Genomic DNA, 26,226 nt, shown 5'->3' with positions numbered 1-26,226 from the left:
AACCTGCAGGATGTCATGTTGTTGCAGTTCACTGAGCAAGAAATGAGTTCACTCCCAGCTCAGTGCATGCTCAGTCCTGTCCCATAGCCTTTGCCTCCTTAAGCAAAATGGAGCTCGATTCAGCTCTAGGTGGCAAACTGGGCAGTGAAATCCACCCTGTTCCTGTATTGTCTGTCTGGGACCTGCTGCTCTGTCTCTGCTTCTGGTCAAATCAAACAGGTCAGTAGAATGGGCAGTTCTGTTTCTGGGTTCACCTCCTGAGTTCCCAGGAACATCTCTTCTTCCTTGTTGCTGGTGGATTTCTGGCTGCCACTGCAATTCAAATTGGTACTCACTGAATGCCGCTGGCATATCTCGTCACTGCAACACCACACCATTGTGTTCACCTCTTTCCTGTGTCTGTCAGTCTCCAGGTATCACTTTGCTATTGTTTTGTCCTCTCCTGTTTCCTGGAATGTGCCCTCTCTGCTTCACACTGGCTAATGTTTTTCCGTCTTTTTAAACATGTCCTTACCCTATTCTGCTCTCTTGATTCTCCCTCTAAACCCAGGCATTTGAATCTGGGATGTGGGGGTCCTGAGCAGCATGTTAACTACTCTACCTGATGACTGTTCTGATGCTAGAACATTAAAATCACAAGTCCTTTGAGATGTGATTAGATCGTGAGGGTGTAGCCCGCTATCACACGAGGCCTCAGGAAGTTTGCCAGCCTCCTCCTCCATGTGAGGCAGCAGTGAGAAGGCCCTAAACAGGTACTGGATTTGCTAGCACCTGCCTCTTCAACTTCCCAGCCTGCAAAACTGTGAGGATAAATGTCTCTTGTTTGTAAATCTCTTGGTAAATTGCCACATCAGTTCCAGTGGACTACAAAATCTCCTAAATCTCTCTCGGGTTTGGGCATGGCTTCCCATTACTAGAATACATACCGTTGTAATCCAAGCTGCCAATATGTCACATGATCTACTAGATTAGCCTTCTAATTCGCCTATAACCATCTAGCCTCCTCCCCCAATTAGACCCACCTCCTCACTGAAATCCAGGTTATTCTAGTCCTTTAACTGACACCTATATAACCTATGGGATTTACTAGTGCTTTCCTTTAATTCCTTGTGTAAAACACACCATCTGTGCCCAAGACACATTGAATTTCATTGCTAGTATGCCAGTCTTGAAATTGCACACATATTTCTGCTTCTTTTCATGAAGAGAATCCCTAACCTGTTCTTGTCAGGTTTTGAAACAATTATATAACTTTAAAAGTGTTATGTAAGATGAAGCAACATGAACACATTCATAATTCAGAGATTTTTTTTTTCCTATGGAAATTAGCTTGAATGCTTTGAGAAGATTCAATAAAGCAGGTTGCTATAAAGGAAACTGCTGTTCAATTAGGTACGGGTAGAAATCTGCAAAGTAAAACTGTAGGAGGATTCTGCACTCAAAATGCCTCTGAGCGTATTTTAATGTCTTTTTTTCATATAAATGGATATGGAAAATTGTAGATAAAACCAAATGGATCAGAGTCAAATGAAGATATCCATGTATTTTACACTGAAAGACATGGTTTTGGCTCTGCATGGAGTAATGGGTGAATGAATGCACATTTTGAATGAAGTACATGTGTTGGTTTAATGATTCTTGCTTTTATGGAGCTTTTCTGACCAGCTGCCTGATTATAGGTATATATTACATTACATACGGAAATATTTTAAAGAGTTCATTGAAAGTGGAAATAAAAGATAAGTTTATTTTGGTGCAAAAAATTGACATTTATAGATTTTTCAAAATATGCATTTTCTATCATTTTTGGAGACCCTTTCTATAATCAAATCATAGCATACCCCCAAATTAGTAGTTTTGAATTTATTCTTCACTGTTTTACTTTTTTTTTTTTTTTTTTTGGTCTAAAATCTTTAAAATGACTGACAAGGTCTGGTCTCAACTTGAAAGCCATCTTGAAAGTTTCTTCCCTGCTTTGTGGCCGGTGTCTCATCCCTGGTACTAGCAGTGGGTTTGTTTCTCAGGGACTTTTGATGCGCTGCCCCTCTGCCCTGAGCAGGCACCTCTTCCCTCTGCATTCTGCAGATTCTGCTCTGATCTTCCTGACCAGGTCAAATCCCTGTGGTGTTTGCAACTGTCACATCACTTAACTCCCTATCCTAGTTGCTAGCACAGTTGCTATTCTACATTTGTTTTTGCAATTATTCAACTAGTATCTCCTGTAGTGATTTTCATAGAGTTCCCATAGAAAGTTATCAAGAACCTGGTGGCTTAAAGCAACAGAAATGTATTGTCTCATCATGCTGCCAGCCAGAAACCTGGAATCCAGGAATCAGCAGGCTAGTGTTCCCTCTGGCAGTGTAGAGGAGAAGCCTTGCTAGCCTTTTCCAGCTTCTGGTGACTCTAGTGTTTTGCAGCCTGTGACAGATTCACTCCTATCTCCATCTCAGCTTTTATATGGCATTCTCCTCAGGTCTGAGTCTTCCTTTTCTCTCTTCTATAAGCATGGATTTAGGTCCCAACTCAATTCCTCATGATCTGATTTCAAGATATTTATAGGGCTCGGCGCGATAGCATAGTGGTTCAAGTCCTCGCCTTGCACGCCTGGGATCCCATATGGGCGCCGGTTCTAATTCTGGTGGCCCCGCTTCCCATCCAGCTCCCTGCTTGTAGCCTGGGAAAGCAGTCAAGGACAGCCCGAAGCCTTGGGACCCTGCACCCACGTGGGAGACCTGGAGGAGATTCCTGGCTCCTGGGTTTGGATTGGCACAGCACCGGCCATTGCACTCACTTGGGGAGTGAACCATCGGACGGAAGATCTTCCTCTCTGTCTCTCCTCCTCTCTGTATATCTGACTTCCCAATAAAAGTAAAATAAATCTTTTTTAAAAAAAGATATGTATATCTGCAAAAGCTCTTTTGCCATGTATAATTATAATCACAAGTTCTGGGTCACATACATTTGCTCAACTCACTTGATCTAGGTACCCCACTAGGCTATATAATCATATCTTTTTTTTAATCTATTATGGTGGCTGAAATATAGCTGGTGCTCAACAAATACTTATTCATTGAATTAAAAAAATGGATGTTGGTGCATAAACTCTAGATTGATTAAAACTATTAATTAGAAAAAGGAAGTCTTGGACTATCGAAACACTGATCACATTTTATCCTCAGCATCTCAGGCCTGAGTATATCTTTCCATTACCAGTATATATAGTCATCATAATCCAAGCTACCAATCTCACATAATCAGTAGATTAGCCTTCTAACTGGCCTAAAATCATCCATTCTTTTCCCCACTAAAGTCATTCCTCTTAGAACTCAGATTCAGTTTCATTTTAACTGTCATCCAGTTACCTCAGCTGAATACCTACCATTCACTTAACATTTCAGGCAGGATCTACTGACATCAGCCCAGTGAGTGTTACTGCATAGAGGTAACTGTGGAGGATAGTAGGCGACAGGGAACGACAGGAGACAACACAAACAGCCAGGATCCACACTCATTAAGCAAATGGTCCCTGATTTAGGGGTCAACTTGTGATTTTTCATCTTTAAGACAGTATTACAGTGATATGCATTCAGCAGAAACCATACATACAATCTGAGATTGGACCCCTTCCTGAACTAGTGACGTCTGGTTCCATCCTCTCTGGTCATGTTGGCAGCAGCAGCAAGCACAGTTCCCAGTCCATGAGGGCCATGAGGCGAACAACTGATGCTGTAATGTATGCTGCTACTCACTGCATGCTCAGGGTATTGGGTTTATTTAATGCAGGATAGTATTGGGCATGATCCCATTGTAAGTTAAAGAGCATCTGTACTCCAAAGCAGGTCTTTAAAAACAATATCTTGAAGTTATATATTGCTTATTATGGCTATTACAGCTTCTAACAATGGAAATTTTTCACTTACGGACAAAGGAAAAACATGTCAATAACCTCCCTGCTAAATGATGGCAGCTCAGGTGGCCCAACTTATTCAAGTGTTTGCTTTAGTGTACATGTGGCACAAGTGAATTTTGCATGCCATCTCTATCTCCTACAGTTACAGGAAAGTCTAGCTATACTCTAGGCTACCCTGTAGAAGCTGTTCCTAGATTTCCCACATTACCTGACACTCCAGGATTTAATAAAACAGTGAGAGAGGCAGTGCAGGAAATAATGGTCACATAGGTGTGACTTTTCACACGCTGTTCCTGTCAGAGTAAGATTCAGGCTGGCTGAATGTCAGTCGGTGGATCAAGAGCTCCATCTTTTATCTGATGAGAAACAGCTACTGATTTCTATGATGTTTTCTTTGGGCTGATGCATGTGGGAGTGGGCTCTTAGCTTCATTTTCTTCCTGAAGACCTAGAGGGAGGGGGAACTTGGTTGCTAATCAGGAAAGTATGTAGTGTCTATGAGTACATAATTGTAATACAAACTTACCATTGAGTACTTAGATCTTAAGCATTTCGCCTGTATTGCAGAAAATCCTCACAAAATAACATGGTGTGATACAGATTCCTAAAATTTACAGACAGGGAAACTAGGGCTGAGAGAGAGGTTAAGAAATAAGCCCTTAGACACATAGTTCACACAGAGGTCACACATTGGATCCCAGACTGTCTAGTTCTAAGGCTCACACATTCTCTACTTTGCTAAGCTACTTCAATGAATTTGTTCTCAAAGAAGAGAAGATATTTAGTGACTTATCACTAAGATACCCTCACATGGTGCTTCGATTGCTTCCTTTTCCAATTGAGCCATTTGAATCACTAGGCGTATGTGGTAACATGCTAGAGTAGGCAAAACCACATCATCAATTAGACGCATCATTTATGTCCAGACATAAAGAAGGAAATATAAATTTTAAGATGAAACTATATATAATATCTTTTTTGGAAACTGCTTTTGGTCAAACAATTCGATGCACTGGGTGGGGGGAGGAATCAATTTTCCATTTCTACTTTCAGAAGGGCTTTGAGAGGGGGAGTTGAGAATTATCCCAAGAGTTTGACAAAACTTCATTGTGTGAATGCATCAGCCAGGGATCAATCAAAAAAACAGAATCCGTTCTAGGTATGTCAAGAGGGAATTAAACATAGGACATCACTACTGTTGGCAAGGCACAAGTAGCATAAGTGGGGGAGGTGAGGGAAGCCCGGGAATAGTCACTGCAGGAGGCCGCAGAAGGACTGGAGAAGGAAGAGGTGGTGTGAGCAAAGCCCAGGAGCACATTCATCACTGAAAGTGTCCACAGCTGCTGCTTTCAGAATCCTGTCACCCCTAAAACACTAAAGGCCCCTGGAGCCTGGGGCTGCTTGTCATGTCAGATATGCTACTATCACCAGCAATCAGCTGCTGCCAGCCAGCAGCTATCACCCATCACTAGAGCTACTGACCAGCTCAGGCCATCTACTGAGTCAGAGGCAGCACCAGAAACAGTAGAAAAATGAGTCCTCTTCCTGAATAACAGTAAGACTCCTAGTGAAACAGTTGCATATACCTTGGCAGTATGATGCTAGATGTTCCACCATTGCCTATAACTACAATGTCATGATACACTTAAGTGGCAGAATGTTAAATTTGTAACTGTTACTGAAGGACTACACTATTGTGATAGTATGGGACAGGGGATAGTGGAGGGGAAGATGGTGGAGGAGGCAATGGGGAGAGAGGAAAGGAAGGAATCCTTCTACCAACAAAACTGTATCATGGACAATAATGAAGAAAGGGGAAGAAGAAAGGAAGGAAGGAAGGAAGGAAGGAAGGAAGGAAGGAAGGAAGGAAGGAAGGAAGGAAGGAAGGAAGGAAGGAAGGAAGGAAGAAAAATAAAAATGTGCTGGACCCACTCTGAGTCCAGCAAACCATCATATTGTAAGCCTGTAGAGAATGACTTCTTTATGGAAGCATTACACACACTGTACCCTCTGCTTAGTATGTGTTCTACAAAAACAATTTCATGTGCCCACATTTCATTTTTGTTATAAAAATACTTGGTATAGTAAACTTTGCCTCCAACTATTAAAAATTGTATTTTTATTCAACTGAAAGGCAGCATTAGAGGGGAGGGAGGGAGAGACTTCCATCCACGGTTTGCTTTCCAATCACCCCCACAGCCAGGGGTGCAACCCAGGCTCCAATTTGGATAGAGCCACTTGTAAGCTATATAACCTTGGACTTGGTACCTAATCTCTCAGTTTTTCTCCTCTGTAAAAGGGGAGGAAAATTATGTTTATCTTAGGGAATTGCTTTTGGTCTTGCATGATGTCATATACATAAAGTTGTTAATACAGGGCTTGGCACAGAATGGCCAAGAAATGAAAGTTATTTATGATTCATATTTTTCTTACTATCAACCTTATAATTTCCTTCCTCTTCCGAAGTTTCTTCATCCCCAGATGCAATTTATTTTACCTCCACTACTTCAAACCATGCTCATTTGTTTTTAATGTAAATCCCACAACTAATTTTAGTGATCCTAGCCTTTGTTTCTTTTATGCAGTGAAGGAAGTCTCATCTTTGTGTTTTGTCAGATTGGCCCATGGAAGAAATGAGATCATCTGAAAACTCTGTAGCAAACTCTAAAACATCTTGCAAATCTTCTAAGCTTTTTCTGACCCTTCCCTGGTAACTCATGTCCACTTTGATATGCCCTGAATCACAGGGCTTTGTACTTAATTTATTATTATTGTCATATAACTTTTGCATTACTGATTTCTGGTAGTCATGTCCAAATATAAATTGAATGCACCTTCTGGGTAAGTTTGTAAGTTCAGCTTGTTGCTGAATTGAACTAAAACCTGAATTCATCAGAGAGCTTTAGCTGACAACAGGGGTTGGCATATTTTATTTGCACATTGCTTTACTCCAGGAAAGAAATCTCCCAAGATGTTTTTTCAACCCTAAATGAATAGACTCCTGGTGTGGCTCACTGCCATTCCAGCAGTGGTTTCCAGACCAGCAGCAGCAACAGCTGGGGACTTGTTGCAGCTGCAGATTCTTGGGCTCCACCCTAGACCTACCCGTCAGACTCTGGGCTGAACAGGAATCTGATTTTTAACAAGCTGCAATCTTATGCATGCAAATATCTGTGAAGCCCTGGTGTAGTTATTTGAAGAAGGAAAATCTCAATTTTCTTCATTTGACATTTGACAGAGCAGTGCCTATTTGTAATAGTCTGGTTAATCAAAGGCAATTTATTTCCAGCAAATGAGATCATGTTTTCAAATAAGCATGGAATCCGTCTGAATTTTCTCTAGTCTGCTAAAGTGTGAGGGAGCAGTAATTTTAATTGGTTTATTATATGTATGGCAAATGTCAGCTTAAAAAGAAAAAGAGAAAAGGCTAAGGGGAACAAAAGTTACTTTGTTAATCATGTCTAAAAAACTGTGACTTGTTTTCTGCAAGAATTGAGGCCATTGACTGCATCCTCCTTAAAAGCAGTATCCCAAGCCGTTAAATTCAAGAAAACATCAAGTCCTCTCTTTTTACATTTTGAAGGTTTGCCCTTCTGTATTGAGTATGGGGACTGTATATCACAAACAGTAATGGTTCATGACTGGAACCGCTTACAAATGTTGTCTTCTCAGCGGTTGGGGTAAACACTTCAGAGTTTAGATACTAATTACTGTCACATGAAAAGCAGGGTGACCTATTCTGACTTCCCAGCTGTCAGAAAAGCCTCCTTCTTGCAAATGGCAGCACTTCACAGGGATTCGTACAAGGTATAGTTTATAATTTTCATGGCTGCCCTGTTATTTCAAAATACCATCAGCAAGATAAAGAATGTCAACACAAAAGCAGCACCAACCAATGCCCTCTAGCCCTCCTGAACTTGAAGCTGAGTGCTCCCTTGCCTTTTAAGGAAGATTACTGTCTGCCAAAATAGCAAAAGGAATTACAAAAGGATTATGCTCTATAATAAGTTTAGGACAATCCAGAATTTTCCTCAAGCAATTGAAGACTACAGTGACATTGGTTTGTGTGTGTTTGTCCTGAATGGGTAATTTGGGCATGGGTTATTTCTAATAACAGTGTAGGACAAAGGACAACTAAGTTTTAGAATAGATTTGTGCCTGAAAATTCAATGTGATCCTAAATTTTGAGCTGTTTTGGGGTCTCATGGTTTGGTGGATTGTGAATAGGATAAATCATACAAGACTTTTGTGAAAACACGTATGCCCTCAGGACATTGAGGTTTCTCTAATTAGATAGAGCTGAATGGGATTAAATGAATCAATATTTGTAAAACACATTGCATTAATGCCTGACACCAGGCAAATACCATACAAATGTTTGCTAAACAAGTGTTCTACTGAACTGAGAAAGGTTTCATCTATGCTTCTATGAAGATGTTTGGATTGGAAAATGAGTCAGTCTTGAAAGAATGGGTATCCTGGGGTTTGGGCTATAGAACTCCATAATATAGTGTACACCAGTTGCCATCTTTGCTTGTGACTTCAATTTATGCCAAATTTCTACCTAATATTCCTTCTGGCAAATCAAAAAACAGAAAGCACATTGCATTTGCAATCTCATTCTAGACATAACACTGCTATTGTGTTATCTGAGAACTTCTGGCAAAGTTGCTTAGCACTTCCTGCTCCTCATTTTTCTTAGATGTAGAGGCTCATATGAAATATATTTAAGAATATCATGAATTCGAAAGTGATGCTTGCATGCATGGTGCTATCCTTAGATATTTATTCCCAGTATGCCTGTGTGGCTCATACGTCTGGAGAGTTACTAGATATCAATGGCTAACAGTGCAAGTATTTCCCAAAGTAGTGGAGAAATGTTACAACAGAAGAATGCCCAAAGACTCCCGTCGGGTGAAATGGTATGGGTGAAAGGAATAGAGAAGAGAATCCTTCAGCTGCTACCATTAAAACCTTGTCATCAAGGTTATCTAGAACACTGCAGAAATGTTTTTCATACAACAAAAGCAAAATGAAAAACAGCATCTTTGCCATTGCTTTTTGCCTACCCAACATTCATTTTGTCTTGGTTTTTTGATTTTTTTTTTTAAACCAAATTGTGCATTTTTCTTTCTGGTGTGTGTCCTGGCAGAATTTAGTTCCATTTATATCTTCAAAGCTACCCTGGTTGGCTTAGGCTATCCCATTTCCATTCTCCTTAACTGGGCACAAGACCTACCCATGGCCTATGAGACTGAGGAAACCTGTGAGGGAGGGCCTTCTGAAAGAATCCTCATTCTCAAAATAGTAGCCAAGGTGGCAGTGGTTTTTGTTGTTTGTTTGTTTGTTTATTTTTTACTTGGCATTGCTGTGCTGGCAGGAGTTGTCTGGAACCATTATAGCCTTTTAGCTGCTTGCCTGAGACTGAAGTCAACACTGAGAATGCTAAGATAGAAACATGCTGAGGGGTGAGGGTAGGTGAGGTTAAAGACATGCTGCTGAGCTCAAAGCATCCCAGCTGCCATGGAACTTCCCATATGTTGTCTCATCAATCACCACAACAGCCTTTGAGGTAGCTGCTGTTATCCCTGCTAAATGGAATGAAGAAAGCAAGAGGTTAAATGGCTCAGGTCACCCTACCCATAAGTGGAAGATTTAGAACTCAAACTGAAGTTTGTTCAACTTCAAAGGCTGTGCTCAAGTTATTGCAGTCTCCTTAACCTTACGTCAGATGAAAGATGATGAAGAGGCAGTATATTTAGGGTAGTCATGAAGCTAATAGAACCAGGGAGTTGGATGGCTTGTGTGTGTGTGTGTGTGTGTGTGAAAGAGAGAGAGAGAGAGAGAGAGAGAGAGAGAGAGAGAGAGAGAGAGAGAGAGAGAGAGAGAGAGAGACAGGACAGAGAAAGATAGATATTGGCTTTACTGCCCAGCATCTGACCTTTGCGGACCTCCATTTCCTATGCATTAAGAGAGTTGGACCAGATGTATACTGAGGTTCTTTTTTTGCTTTAAAAATCTTTTGAAATGCTTGGTAAACCGCAGGGAGGGATAAGAGAAAATAAATAGCATACATTTAGTATCTAGAGAAAGGGTGCTGGGTAAAATGTCTCCTTAAGTTTGGAGTATAGGGAACCTGAAAAATAACAGAAGGTTCCATGTGGTGTTTAGTGAGACAAGTCCAAGCCAGCTAACAATTCTTTCTGAAGAGGAAAAAGAGGTCAAATGAAATATATTTTCTCATCAGTCCAACCAACTTGATTACCGAGTCCCTGACAAAGGCCATGGGTTTTCCAGGGCATTGGTTCCATTTGTCACTTGTTTCCATGGCTTAAAACAGGGATAAGTGGGTATACAAGATATCTTTCAATACTTGACTTTTGCTCCCTTGTTCTTGTTAGAAAAGTTGTTTCTGTGATGTTATCACCAGAAATAATAGTGCTTAGTGAATCTTTAGCACTGAATCGCCAGGGAGGGACCAACTTCTGGCAGGAGACATTGTACATTACATTTGGGGATGAGAAAGCTAAGACTGTTATAGAGAGCATGTATCCATTAAGTTTTTTCCTCGCCTTTGTTTAGTTTTCTTGGCTACCATAGTGAAATAAAGTGGTTTAAAAGTTTATTGACTCCCAGTTTTGGAGGGTAGAAGTTGAACTTCAAGGTATTGTCAGGACCATGCCCTCTAAAATGTGTGGAGAAAATCCTGCATTGCCTCTCTCAGCCTCTGGTAGTTGCCAGAAATCCTCAGCATTCTTTGGCTTGCAGTTGTAGTACTTCGGGCTCTGTTCCCATTGTCACATGGCTGTCTTCACCTCATGTGGCTCTTTTCAGGGCAGACGCCATTGGATTAAGCACCTACCCTATTCCAGAATGACTTCATTTTACTAATTAAGTCATCAGTGACTCTTTCCGCTTTAAGATTACACTCTGAAGTATTGGGCACAGGAATTCAATGTATCTTTTGGAGGAAGATAATGCAACCCACAACAACATCCATGTAGGCAAAGTGCTTGCCCACACTGAATTCAGTTCTCCTTGTCCAAGATGCTATGTTTGTCTATCTGGGGCTGTTTTCTTCTTTTAAGCCCATTTAAAAAAAAAAAACTGATTTAGTCCTCAAGAAATCTGGGGAGTGAAGGAGGAGCCAGTTGTTCTTGGAAAAAAGATGTGGTCCCATTAGATCAGCTTCTCAAATGTTAGAGTATTCACAGCTCCCACCTCCCAAGAGCAGCTTAGAAAACATACTATCTCAACAATAGCAAAGCAAACAATCCTGTTAAGCAATGGGTGAAGAATATGAGCAGGCACTTTTCAAAAGAAGAAATTCAAGTGTCTAATAGACATATTAAAAATACCCAGACTTCCTTGTTATTAGGAAAACGCAAATAAAAGTCACATTGAGGTTTCACCAAACTCCATTGAGAATGGCTTACATACAGAAATCAACTAATAACAACTACTGGTGAAGATGTGGGGGAAAAGGTACCCTACTATACTGCTGGTAGGATTGTAGACTAGTGTGACTACTAGGGAAGTCAGTGTGGAGAGTCTTCAGACAATTGAGAGCTGATTAACCATATGAGCCAGTCATCTCATTCCTGGGAGTGTATCCGAACAAAATGAAATCTGCATGCAAGAGTGTGATCTGCAACCCTATATTTATAGCCATGCAATTCACAGTAGCAAAGACATGGAAACAACCCAGATGTCCGTCAACAGATGAATGGATAAAGAAACTGTGGTTCATATACTCTATGGAATACTACTTAGCCATAAAAGAATGAAATGCTACCATTTGCAACAAAAGGGTCCCAAGTGGAGATCGTCATGCTTAATGAAATAAGCCAATCCCCAAATGACAATTATCATATGTTCTCTCTGATATAAGACAGCCTTTAGGAAAATTACAAAATAAATTGATGTAGGTAATCAATTATGCACACATCGTCTCACAGATGAACAGTGTAACAGAGACTAGCACACTAGGAAATAAAGTTACAATGTATGTCTCTACTCCCAAATTGAAGCAGGACTTTTAAACTTGTAAATATACCTCTACAGCATGATACTAAATTTTCTACCTCTAACTATACCTACTATATAATGATGCATTTAAATAGAAGCACATTAATTTGTAACTGTTACTAAGGGATTACACTACTGTAATCATTTGGGGAATAATGGGGTGGGAGAATGGGAAGGGAGGAATGAAAAGGGGGAGGGAAAAACCTCTCTACCTACAAAAATGTATCATGGTAAATAAGTATATTGAAAGCCCTAAAAAAAGAAAAAAGAAAAGCAGAGTATCAGTACAGCAGGTGGGCTGTGGCCTGAGGTTCTGTCCTCCTCCACAACTCCCAGGTAATGCTGCTGGAGGTAGCCTACACAGAGGCAAGGCTCAAGATGTAGAATCAATGGTGGTTACGCTATGCATGCAAACCAACTACAAGTGATCATCATTGGGTGGTTTCAAACTATAGCTGAATACTCGCCAGCAAGGGTCCCAGTAAACATGGTCAAAATATTCCAAAATGGAAAAGAGCAATCCAATGATCAATTTGCTTGTGAGAGTGAAGTCAGAAACATCTGTGCACACAGTGCTTCTGAATTCCTGGACTGTGGTGTTAGTTGAAATGTGTGTGTCAGAAGCTGCGATTCTTAGGAACACACCAACATCAAGGTTGAGGGCAAGCAAGCAACTTCCTGTCTCAGTGTGTCAGAAAACTTCATTTGAAGTGGCTTCAAGCCATTTTTCACAAGAACTGCTTAGCTAATGCTGCAAGAAGTCAAATGGCATGATTTATCTGGGTTAAAAATCCTGCTAGAGACTCAGTCCTAGGGCTCACGCAGATGATCCTCTTTGTTCCTATCTACACCCAACATTTCCCCTCAACTTTTCACTTCCCTCAGCCCCTCAGTGATTCCGAGAAGCTCTGCAGCCATGCTAGCTAGGGGCCAGAGCAGCATGTAGAAGGAGCAGGTAGAGCAGCCACAGTGTATTCCTTGGAGGCTACAGCCTCTGGATGAACTTTGCCAGGGTAAGTTCCAGAGAAGTGCAATCTCTCTGTGATGTCAGGGGCTGGCAGTGTGTTTTTCCAGATTCAATAATGACCTGATTTGTTCCAGCCTGAAAATACCCATGCACTATTGGCTCTTTTACAATATTTAGTTGAAAGTTTCTAGGAAAATAGCTGTCCATTTGGCACAGTCCATCTTTCGGGTCAAAATGTCAGTTTGTTTTCATGGACAGCATATGTGACTATAAGATTGTTAACAAAAGGCAATTGTATCAGAGTCTACATTCCCATGATGCTTAATGAGAGAATGGGGAGAAACAGAACAGCACAAAGTGTTGGTTGCATATTGCTGCAGCACAAGCTATCCCAAAATTTAGCAGTCCAAAACCATAACTGAAGTATTCGTTTGTGATTTTGTAGGTCAGTAATTTGGAGGTTCCATGAGGATGGCTTGTCTATAGTGCACAATGTCTCTGGGTCCTTGCCTAGGTGGCTTGAATGGCTGGGAATTAGTTGAGATGGTCCAGTTGGGGACATAGGTCTGGGACCTCAGTTCTTTGCCATGTGACTTCTTCACACAGCTAGCTGGGCCTGCCAATATAGTCTCAGGATAGTTCGACATTATATAATTGAACAATGATTGCTGCCAGGCTTCTCAAATACTAGAGGCCATCATAGGCTTGGCTCTGAACAAGAACACTGTCATTTTAAAGAATATTTATTTGAAAGTAGAGGAGATAAGGGGGATCAGGTAGGAGACATATCTTTCCTATGGCAGTTTTCTCTCAAATGGCCACAGTATTCAGGGCTAGACCAGGCCAAAGCCAGCAGTCAGGAACTCCATCCGGATTTCACATGTGGGTGGCAGGGACCCATGTAATTGACCCATTATCTGGTGACCCTCAGAGTGTGCATAACAGGAAGCTGGATTGGAAGCACAGGCAAGACTCAAAACCAGCAGGCCAATATGGCATGCAGGCATCTTAAGGAGTGCTTAATTCAATGTACAACACCTACACCCCTGGTCAGGCCTAGATTCAAGGGGAAGAGGAAATAGATTCTACCTCTTTATGGGATGTCTGACAAAGAATTTGTGGACATTTTAAGTAATCACGAAGAGAGAGACAGCAAGAAATATTTGTGTTCCATCTAGGTTCTGCTCAGGTTAAACCAAATCTGCAGTCAACAAATTCCCCATGATTCCTGGCCTTGTCCTTCTAGTGGCCAATCTTTAACTTAATGATGGAGAGTCAGCAACTGCTCTTTGAACCTTCTGTTACACTCACTTTTTTCTCTATTAATCTTTATCTTTCAATGATTCTCTTTTGCTTTCCTGCCTTCCAAAACCAAGCCCTTCTTAGAAGAAAGCTTTTCAAACAGCTCTGTTACCATTTATTTTTATTTATTTGTATCATTTATTTTATGCCTTTTTGTGTGAAAGATGATGCCCACATTGCTATATGAATTGCAAAATATAAAAACGAGTCTTCGTGTGATCCCTTCGTCAACTCATCTTTTCAGAAGCATCACCTACAGTTTGTTTTGTCTGTCTTTATATCTTAGTTCTAAATACATATGCATTCAAGGACACACAAAAATGCTTACATATCATTCTTAACTGAGATCCAATACTATGTATTGTTCTGCAAGCTGCTGCTGCTTCCATGTAATAATATATGTTATAGTGAATATTTCATATTAATGTACCTATGCACTGCTTTTAAAAATAGCTACATATTCTATCGACTGATAAGACATATTTTATGTAATGACTCTTCACATAATGAACCTTTAGTCTGTAACTTTTTCAAAAGTACATGGCAATTGAAATACTCTTGCATCTCTACTGTACCTTTTTGTTCATGGGTAAAATTTTCATATGCTAGGGGTCTGAAATTCAATAGCAGGGTCAGACAACAAGGGCATTTTCAATTTCAATAAATACAATTGATTCTTGAAATCTGGAGTGCTAAATTCCACTCCTCCATTCCATTTCTCCATAGCCTCGACAACTGTGGGTTTGACTAATGTTTTTAATTCTTTTAAGTTGATGGATGGAAATGTTACCTTACTAGTGCATTTCTTTGATATAATTATTGGTTATTTTTTTTTCTTTCTCTGAACTATCCTTTGTTACCATTTGCCAAGCAAAAAGTATGTTCTAACTTTGTTAGATATTTGTGAAAGCGCTTCATATACTAATCTTTTGTTAGTTCCTAAAATGAGATTTCCAGATGTAGAATTGCTGTCAATCAAAGTGTTGGCTTGTTAAGGGAAGGTTTTGAGATTTCCTGGTTGAGCTTAAGGAGTCTTCAAGTCTTCCTCCAGAAGACTTGGAAGGCAATCATCCCATCCTGCTGATGAGTTGAGTTTTGTTGCTTGACAGTATATAGGTCCTCTGAACAAAAGAAATATGGCTGTGAACTACACTACAGTATGTTGTAAGGTTTTCGAAGGCCCCACTAGATAACTTAGCTACTTTGCAAATAACTAGCAAACTTCTTCTGGAATGCAGTTAAGCTGACAGGTGGCTCATTAGCCATGAGCCAAGAGTCATGGAAGATCTTTGATTGTATACATTTTCTCATTCCCGAAGAGTTATGAGGGCAATCTAGACCCTGGCTAGCTACTGAGCTATCTTCTGAGTACCTACTGCAATGCAGACCATGCTTTAGGCATCACTGTTGCTGCTCAGAATCTAGGAACTCCATAGATTAGGTCAAACTCTGAATACAGATTTAAACTTAAAGAGTTGCAATTTACATTTACAGTTGCAATTATTTTCAGTGATCTGATTCTTTGGCTTTATAAGGCTAATATAGGTACACAATTGCATTATTTAACCACTAAGTCTGGCTGACCATTCAGTCTCTGAACTTCAATGTATTACTTGTGTGTTTCACTTATATTAGGTATGAAGCAGTTAAACTTTTTTTCAGATATAGCCATAAGTAAAGTAGAAAACATTGGTAAAAGATAACTTGTGGTGTGTGGACAAGCACAGGAAATAAGTTGCCCTTAAAGGAAATATGATTTAGGAGATAGCCAGGAGCTTGCACAAACATTTCTGTCATCTGAGAATTTAGAAATTTACAAAGGTTGCAGATATATCTCAGCAGTCTCCTGCATATGATATATTTTAGACACATTTTATTTAAAACGGGTGCTCCCAAAACACTTGTGGCTAAGTGATTTGTGTTTCAGTCATGTGGAGTTTGTAAAATTCAGAACAGTGCAATTTATATCATGAATAAGTGGAGAGTTGTTATGATCAGAGACAGTTTTTATTATTGTTTGTTTTTGGGGTAGACTGGCAACCTGTTTAGCTGAAAACTTTGAAGCTGATGTGGGTACCCTGCGTGAGCATACCTTGATGCAATTGCTGCCAGTGTTTTCAGTAATCGGACAGACATAGCTAGTCCTAGCTTGTACTTGCACATGGGATTTCAAGAATGAAGATTTTATTCAAGTCTAAACTTTCTCCCTGATTCTGTCACCTTTGGGAATTCCCCTAATGTCAGTGGCTCATTTTCTTTAGAACTATACATTCCGGCTGTAGAATTCTGTCTAAACCATCTCTGGATGAGACTAAGACAACTCTTGATGGGAAGGTACTTGACAAACGTAGCAATGCTCTTCCAGTATGAGCTTATTATCTCATCACAATAATAAAAGGAGAAATTGCATCCACTTATTCATTCATTTTTCCATCCTTTAACTGCCATAAGCTAGGCATTGTACTAAATGCTGGACTAGTGAAAGAAACCACACCAGGTTTCTGCCCTTTTTCACAGGCCATTGGAGACGGTAGTCAAGAGAACACCTTGTCCATTCAAAGCTGTGCTGAAGCATCCTAATCCAGGCTCACAAGAACCAATGCTTAGCTTCCCAGGGATTCTGCCGGTGGCCAGGACCAAAAATAAAGTTACTGAAATTTCCTGGCATGGAAGCCTAGTGACTCAAGTCCTCATCTTATACATGCCAGGATCCCATATGGGTACAGATTCATGTTCTGGTGGCCCTGCTTCCCATCCAGCTCCCTGCTCATGGCTTGGGAAAGCAGACGGGGACAGCCCAAAGCCTGAGAACCCTGCACCTGCATGGGAGACCCGGAAGAAGCTCCTGGCTCTTGGCTTCACATTGGTTCAGCTCCAGCCATTGTGGCCACTTGAGGAACAAAAATCAGCAAAGGAAGATCTTCCATTGTCTTTCCTCCTCTGTGTATATCTGACTTTCTAATAAAAATAAACCTTTAAAAAAAGTTTTGAAGTTGATTTATTATTTGTGTATTCTAAATTTGTGAATTTGCTTATTCAATAACATTTGTAACTCCTCAATTGCTACTTTTTCTAATTTGTGGACACATTTATGTGCAGAGTTACAAAAAATTTGAAATCCTAGTGTGTGCATCCCCGGATGAGGTTGAACAAGGTCTTCTTGTTTCAGCTTTCATGCCATAAATGTGTCCTTTTCATGGTATAGTTAATGCTAGGTTTTTCCACATTGTGTGTATGTGTGTGTGTGGGGGGGGGGGGGGCGGGATTTCACTGTTGAAAACGGCTCCCAGAATGGGCATCTGGCCTAGCAGTTATGCTGCTACTTGAGATCCCCACATCCCATATCAGAGTGCCAAGTTTTGAGTCCTGGCTCCGTTCCTGCTGTAAGTTTCCTGCTGACGCACACCTTGGAAAGTAGCAAGTGATGATTCAAGTGGTTGGGCTCCTGTTACCCACATGGAGATCTGGATTGGATTCCTGTCTCTGGGTCCTGGCTTTGCCTGGCAATGTCAGATGCTGATACTGGGGGAGTAAACCAGTGGGTGGGAGCTCAAAAACCAGTAAATATTCAAAACTCCACACTCCCTTATTTTGCTCCATGCTCCTCTTTTCTAAGCTCTTGGAGTTATTTGTGACTTTTGCACCTGCATAGCAGAAGTACTACACAATGGGTATGTTATTGTGCATTTCTTTCCAAGCTCTCCATCATGTTTAGTGATGTCAAGTGACATGGGCCATGGTGGTGTACCAGCATAACTGATGAATACTATCAATCAAAGCTTTTGTTTCTTTCTTAGCCCCCAGCTGGTTGTTAAATGTTTACCAATACACACTGCCTTCAGCTCTCTTTTTAGGACGGATTTTGTCACTGAAGTCAACTTAAAAGCCCTAGGAAAGAGCCCCTAAAGTAGGGATTTTATGTCCTCCTACCTCCAGTCCAGGTTCACTAGCCAACTGCTGATGGGGATCCTCCTAGCTCACAGTGGGATTTATACTCCAGACCACCCCACGGGAGTCAGCAACACCTCGGTTGGAATCTGAAAATCTGCTTGGCAGACATTGATTTTCTGCTTCTAATTTCTCCTTATGAAGCCACTGCATTCTGATTTTACCCTCCAGTTTCAATGTTCTAATGATCTGCAAACAGGTGTGAATTAAAAATCCTTCAGATTTTGTTGTTGTAACTTATGAGCTTAATGCAGTCACACTTGGATCAAATACGAAGGATTACTGGAATGTCCTTTATCTGGCCTACCTTCTCGATGGGTTTGCCTCTGCTGAGCTCAGCTAGTGGCCTTGAACTCTGACACAGAATACTAAATCAAGTTTTCATCAAGTCCTTCGTAGCTTGTTGAGAAACAAAAAGCCATAAGCAATGCTGCAATAATTTCCTTTGAAATTCTAATCTGTTTTACTGTGATAAAATGTGATAAGTACAAGAAGCCGACTGTGCTGTTGTATATACCTAGAATATGAGTCTCTAAATAGTTTTATTTTCAAATGATTCTTGCTGTAGAATTAGCAAGTGCCAGTTCACACACATGGTCTAGATAATTGTTCAGTAATTAAATGCTTGCTTGGGAAAACATCGTTACTATACTAAATGGCTTTATTACATTTTCAGAGGCTGAAAGGGGCATTCAATCAGGTAGAGTCTATGTGTTTATCCTCCAAACAAGACTCATCATCAATTATTCATACAGGCAAAGACTGAATTTGAAAAGGGGGAGACTTGGGGCAGAGGGCAATTATTGCTTTGACAATCATTGTAGAATTCAGTAGGCCTCATCGAAGGATGTCTGTCTCCGCAATTCCTGGCAAGGCTTTGAGGTCAAAGGAAAAGTGACTTCTTCGCTCATCTTATTTTTAAAACTGAGCCCACTCACTGATGGGAGTTTTTGATTACTCTCCTGGATGCCACCCTGTCTCAGGTAGCCCTGCAGGCAAAAAAAAAAAAAAAACAAAAGAGTTCTTCTCCACTTCAGTCCCATGATTGAGGGAAAGCATAAAAATATGACTTCACTAAGTATGACATAGGTGAGAGAAATATTAATAAAAGCATTGAGTTTTACTGCACAGGAGACAAAGGCTTCGCTGAAGCTTCTAACTTAATTGAGGATTATATATTTGTCCTACAATGTGATTTTTGGGGGAATAATTTACCTATAGTAAAATGCACATATGTGTACAGTTTGGATTCATATTGGGTCTCCCAAGTAGATGGTATGCATTCAAGCACTTGAAACATCAGCTACTGCTTCCAAGAATGCACACTAGCAGGAAGCTGGAAGTGGAGCTGGGACTTGAACCTAAGCACTTTGATATGGGATACAGTCATCTGAAGTAGTGACTTAACTGCTGTGCCAACTGCCTGCTCCCATATTCTGATTTCTAAAACAGATTAACTTCACCTGTCCTTGAAATTTATTGACTCATTTTTGATTTGGCTTCTTTCATTATCATAGTACATTTGAAATACATCCATGTTGTCCTATGCATCAATAATCCATTCCTTTTTATTGCTAGGTGATACCCAGTTAGTTGCATAGATGTATCACAGTTTGTCCAATTTCCTGCTGCTGAAACTTCCCCTAGGTTTTGCTTTGTATAAGTTGCCATGAACATTCACATTTTGTAGCTAATGTACAAGATAGGGCAGTTCTAGTTACCTATTTTTCAGATACATACTCTTGAATGGTACTGCTGGATCATTTGATATTTATCCAAAAGGGTACATCAATTGGAAGGGTATACATCTGTCCTAGGCAGGGTGAGGACAAAACCTTGTCCTTCCTGTTGGTATTTTTTAATGTTTAGGTTTGCAGTGTCTCAATATACTGCTTATTCACGGGGAAATGGAGAGAAATAGAGTTCAGACTCTTTCTTGGTGAACTGAAGGAAGGAAGTATACAGGTGCCCTTTTAAAGGAGTGTTTGATGCCTTGGGAATTGGGCTAATCTGAGACTCCTCACCAGGAAACAGGATACCCTGCTTCACCTTAGGGTCATCTATGATAACAATAATCAAACCATATTGGGCAAAGGGTGTAGCCAATGTGCTACAGGGTACTGGAGCTAATCCAGCTGGTCTCAAATCACATTCGAGATTTGTCCTTTGCCAACAATCCTCCGATAATGGAACTGGGCTGCAGACCAGCCTAATCACACATAGAACTAAGGGCTGATAGACTTGTGAAGGGATTATGGCGCCCCCTGGGGGACAATGAAATGTTCCTCTTGTAGACATCTCTGGGTGAGGTCAAGTTCAAGTTTTATTGGTTGCTGCTTCAGTCACTCTCTTCAAAGATTTCAAAATATATTAAAAGAACTTTTATTGGGAACAGCTCAACTTAGGGGAAGCTTAGGAGAATATATGTGGCATTTAAGCTTTCACAAGAGGAGGGGAAGAAATCTTTCTGCTTCATTGCTGATTGCTTCTAGGAGAATGGCTTCTGGTGATTGAATGATTTCTTTATATATATAGTATATAGTATATAGTATATAGTATATAGTATATAGGTCATATATAATATATATATAATTTTGAATTTTTGAATTATGTGGTATAATTCTGTATAGACTTGGATTTTCCCCCTAACTCCCAACCCTGACAGATTTTCCCCATTTTACTACAGCGGTATAGTCCTTCATAAGGAATCATAATTCTATCAGTCTCTAATTTAAGTGTTCCCCAACATTGCTGGAACAGACAAGGTCAGGCAGTCCCGCATCTCATTGTCTACACATGTCCAACAGTTTCATTGGGAATCCATCTTTCGTCTGGAAGCAGGGATGTATGTTGCTTTATACCCCCACATCTGGATATGGTAGACCCCAGTACAACATCACTACACATTTCCATAACTGAGAAGCCATGAAACAACGTCAACTACTGGTATGAGTTAGAACAGCCACAACAACAGCAACAACAACAACAAATTACAGCACCATGAAAAAATGATTTCTAATGTTTGCTTTATTAATGCAGGTGGCAAGGTAAGAAGACAACTCCATCTGCAGAGTTCTGCAGGCAAAATGACTTTACAAGATGGCAGTGAGCCTTTTGTGCCTTGCTTGCTCAGATTGTAAAATGAACAATTCCCAAACCATGTCTGTCCCACTCATTCAGTGAGCATTTATTTTAAAATGTGGGGGAGAATTTTTGTTCCTCACAGGGACTTGAGTGCACACTACCGTTTGCTGAGATGGGGGAGTGAGAGAAAACATCTAGCAAGAAGGAGAGTGATCCTGTCCAGAATGCCAGTAAGACTGGTAAGAAATGCTTTCCCCCTTAGGCAACTTGGAGATATTCATACATAATTTGTATTCAGAAGATTAGAAGGTTTAGGTATCCCCCAAAATATGTCAAGCAAGTGAAAGCATACTTAGGGAGCTTCTTGAGACAGGAGGGAGTCTTACTGGGGCTTTTGGAGTGACTATCACTTTACACAAGACAGGAAGGTAGTCCAGGCCTTGAATGGCATATGGAAGTAGGGAAATTTGTTTTCCAGGCACTTTGGCATTTCCTTTTTAGCCTCTTCCAAGTGTTCACTGATCCTGGTCTCCTTATTTAATATTGATAAATTGATTTAGTCCATCAGAATTTATTATTACCCATTTTGAGCAGAGTATCAGGAAGGGGAAATTTTTAGATGTTGGGGGAATTGCAGGTGTCATACAGGAAGGGTGGTGAGATATTTCTAAGACTTCTTTGTTCAAAAAATATATACTTACTTATTTCAATTGGTGGGGGTGCGTTCCCCAAACACCTGCAACAGCCAGGGCTGTGTGAGGCTGAAGCCTAGAGCTGGGAACTCAATCTGGGTCTCCTACTTGGGTGGTTGGGAAGGAAGTCCTGAAGACATCACCTACTTCCTCTTAGCATGTACATCAGTGAGGAAGCTGCAATTGGAAGCCCAGCTGGGACTAGAACCCAGGTACTCAAATGTGGGGTGTGGGTATCCTGAGGGGCACTTGCACCATGTATTAAAGGCCCACCCCTAGAACTTCTAAACTTATTCCTAGGCAAATGACAACTCATTTCCTTGTGAGGCAGGCGTTAGACATGCAAACCACAAGTGTTAGCATTTTCTGCATCTATGGTGAAGAGGAGGATGAGGACTGAACACTTTTTTGACATTTATTGGCATATGTATATGCTGAGCATGGCTCTAAATACAGAGCGCAGAGTGGGCCATGTTGGTGACATTTCTTTGCAAACTTTAAAGTTCTATGTGATTTTGAGGTATTTTCATTCTACCAAATCATTTTTGTAGTTCTCATAGCACTTTCCTCAGAATCCTACAGAAGATGATTCAGCAAATGTGTCCCAAACGAGAAAAAAACCAAACATACCATCAATCAGGCTTTAAAGAGCTGCAGTTGAGTCCATGCTTAGGCACCAACTGCCTCAATTTGGATGACATTATTCACCAAGAAGCAAATCTTGTGGCAATATATTTTTTCTTCCATTACATATTGACAGGCAGGGAATGATGACCTGTTCTTTGTGAGCAGGATTTATGATAAACCTCACTCAGGCTTTCAAACAGCAGGGAAATATTCTGTATCTATTTCTGTATGCAGGAAGTGACGGGAAACTACTATCAAAGCCACCATTATTTAGAGCCCTAAACAATACACATCATGAGAATTTAACAACTGCAGGTACTCTGAGATTTTGTGGGGACTCCAGGACCAGCACATTAGGGATGTTTCAATCCCTTCCTTTCTGGGTTGCAAAAGAATCAGAAATGTCAGGATCTTAAAGATCTTTCTGCCTTCATCGGGAAGTTATTGTGCCACTCGCTGTGCAGTGCACTTGAGACAGTGAGTGGGACACAGCCACAGCTTTCACAGGGCTCCAAGTCGGGAAGGTGTTGGCCAGGGTGCTTCAAACTCCCCATGCCCAAGTCGTATTCTGAGTTCAATAAAATCAGGACCTCTTGGGGGTAGAACCTAGACTTCTCAGATGATTGTAAAGTACACTTGAAGCTGAGAACCACTGGGGAAGAGGGAAAGGCACATGAATATAATGGGAAGTCTTAGATTAAGACATGACAAGCGCTCTGTGCATTAGCAAAGAAAAGCACAACTATAGATGCACAGAGGAAGAAAATGAACTCTTAGGTCCAAGAGAAGCTCTTGATGTCATCAGAAAAATGAGCTTCTAATGAATCCAAAAGCAGATGATGGTGAATTCTGGAAGCAAGAATGAATGTAGTCTCCAAATCTTTTCTGCTGCCACAAATTTGCCTTTGCATGTTAAGATCAACTGATGGGTGTGTGTGTGGTGGGGTGGGGGGGATCTATTGAGAACAAAAGCTGTATGGCTCTCTCCTTTCTTCCTGCCTCATTGACCTCTCTATACTCACAACCTCGGGCATACATGTGGTACACGGAATGCTAGGTAGATGACTGTGGTTACTGACACACTGAAATAAAAAGGAAAAATGAAAGCTTACCATTTCTCTCTGCTTGTGGGGGAAAAGCACATGAATATATTATGTGCTGTGATCATGTGATCAAGCATAGACCTGCAAATAACATTTAGAAACTTAAGGCCCAGCCCGGTAGCCAAGCAGCTAGAAGTCCTCGCCTTGCATGTGCTGGGATCCCATATGGGGGCTGGTTCATATCCCGGCTGTTTTCCATCCAGCTCCCTGCTTGTGGCCTGGGAAAACAGCTGAGGATGGTCCAAAGCCTTGGGACCCCACATCTGCGTGGGAGACCCAGAAGAAGCTTCTGGCTGCTGGTTTTGGACCAGCTCATCTGCGTCCACTACAGCTGCTTGGGAAATGAATTAAGGGATGGAAGATCTTCCTCTCTGTCTCTCCTCCTCTCTGTATATCTGTGTTTCCAATAAAAAACAAATAAATCTTTAAAAGTAAAAAAAAACACACACACACAAAAGAAAGTTGGTTTGTATATACATTGGCTGGGATACTTGCAACACTTGTTGAGAGAAGTGCTGTTCTTCCCAGTTAATGGGTGAGAAAAGCGAGGCCCAGAGAAGTCAAGTAAGCTGGCAAAGCCGTGGGTCTATCTGGTGGCACACATGGGCTGAGTCCATGCAGCATGAACTGAAAGGGCTGTGTTTGCTCCTGTATTTGTGCTTCTTTTCTGCCAAACAACTTAGTTGCAGTGGGCATGTTTTTGTGTCTAAGGAATATGGTTAAAAATCATGTTGGTGATGAATTTGGTGTCTTTGACAGCACCACTACCATATTGCCATCACCATCACTAGAGTGTGGGTCTGTTGGATGAATTCTTGAATAAATCGCCAAAGATTGGGTTAGTATTTTGCAGGGGAAAATGACTTGAGGGTCCACTGTGGTTTAAGAGTATAAAAGCCGTGAAAGTTATCAAGTGTCTGAATTTGTAATTACATAAAAACACAAGAAATTAATTACGCATTTAAAAGATCAAACTTCTAAAATATGAAACCAACTGGCTGCAAAATAGACTCAATGCCACAAGATCCTAAGTGTTCTGAGTTTCTGAAAAACCCAAACAGAATGAAAAGTAACGGAAACCTGAAAAGCAAACAAAAACCAGAAGCTGGGAGATTTCTTCGACAGAAAAGGAGAACTAGGGTCAATTAGTGAATGCAGTTTTGAAAGTTTTATCTTAAATTCTGTGAGTGGAGGGAGGACTATTGAGCAGCAACTTCTGTGCTATCCGAGAGACCAGGCTTCGGCTCTTTCTCACACCACCGAGGCAGCAATGAAACCTTTCAGTACAGACTGAACACAAGGAAGGATAGTTAGGGCAGTAAGAGAGAAATGCATGACATTCCACAGCTTTTTGGTTTCAAAATTGATTCACAGAAAATGTTTTGAGCTTTTCAAGCACAGCCTTTAAGGCTATCAGAGTCAAAACTGGGCTTGAAAGAAGCTTTTCTCTAGCTTTTCCTTGTATCAGAACTACTTGCACTTCACATATAGAAACTCGGTTTTAAGAAATTTCTGGTGAGCCTTCGTTTGTATGTATTTTTTTTTTAACTTCCCAGGTAAGGCTAATGTGCAGCCAGGGTAGAAAATCAGTATGTTTGAGCCATTTTTTTCTAAACCTTGTTTACATTAGTATCTTCAGTGGCAAGGCTACCCCCACCCCAATCCCCCTGTGCAAGGTTACATACGTGCCATTAAACTGGATTATGCAGGAGTGATATAAACAAGACTTAGGGGGTATTCCTGATGAGTGTTGTTGCATTAGACTTATAAGTTTCCAAAAATTGACAAGTGAGAGAAATATACAAAGTGGGGTTGGGGAAGAGAGAAGCAGATGCTGGTGTGTCCTTATGAAGCTGTTAGTGGCAGTGGTGCGCCAGTAAATGTTTAACAGATGGCTGTCAAAGGGGTAAGCCCCAATTCATAGTGTTTGCCAATTTCTGCAGTGTAAACACTTGCACTGTGGTCAATCCCAAGTTACCAGTGTGACATTATTGATTCTGAATCTGGAGAGAGACGCAGATACATACGGGTGTTAGGGAGCCTGAATGAGCTTAATTTAGCCAGGCACTGGATACGAGTATGATCAACATATGGGGAACAGAGAGCAAGGAGTGTTGCACCTTATCCCACGCGTGAGCCATAGTGGGGAAGAAAGAGGCTATGGTTTTCCCGTGTGTCATGTAAAGTGGAAATGGGGGCATGACTAGGAGGATCTGGGTACAAAGGGCATGAGACCATCTCCCAAGTCTCTTGTCACTTTCCAGTAGATGATCTAGATTTTTCTGTATCCTTGAGAGCCTTATGGAGGTAGCTGAGCCTGGGCTGGGAGAGTTCAAGAGGTTTTGAGGTTGTAATGAGAAAGCTATGGAGAGCTTTGATTGATTGCCACGGGTGGGCATGCAGAAAACAGCTGCAGAACGCACATAGCGGCGGTGACCAGTGAAGATAAAAGCTAGCAACAGCTGAGAATCAGATGCCTTCTCTTGATGCCATGATGCTTCTGACCTCTGTGACCCAAAGTCACAGAAGTCACAGGAAGGCCTGAAGAAATAGAAAGGGTGATGGC

The sequence above is a fragment of the Ochotona curzoniae genome, unplaced genomic scaffold (assembly GCF_017591425.1).
Source record: "Ochotona curzoniae isolate NIBS_2020 unplaced genomic scaffold, NIBS_Ocur_1.0 contig_1274, whole genome shotgun sequence".
NCBI lineage: Eukaryota > Metazoa > Chordata > Mammalia > Lagomorpha > Ochotonidae > Ochotona > Ochotona curzoniae.
The sequence above is the reverse complement of the archived record's forward strand: the minus strand, read 5'-3'. Positions refer to the sequence as shown.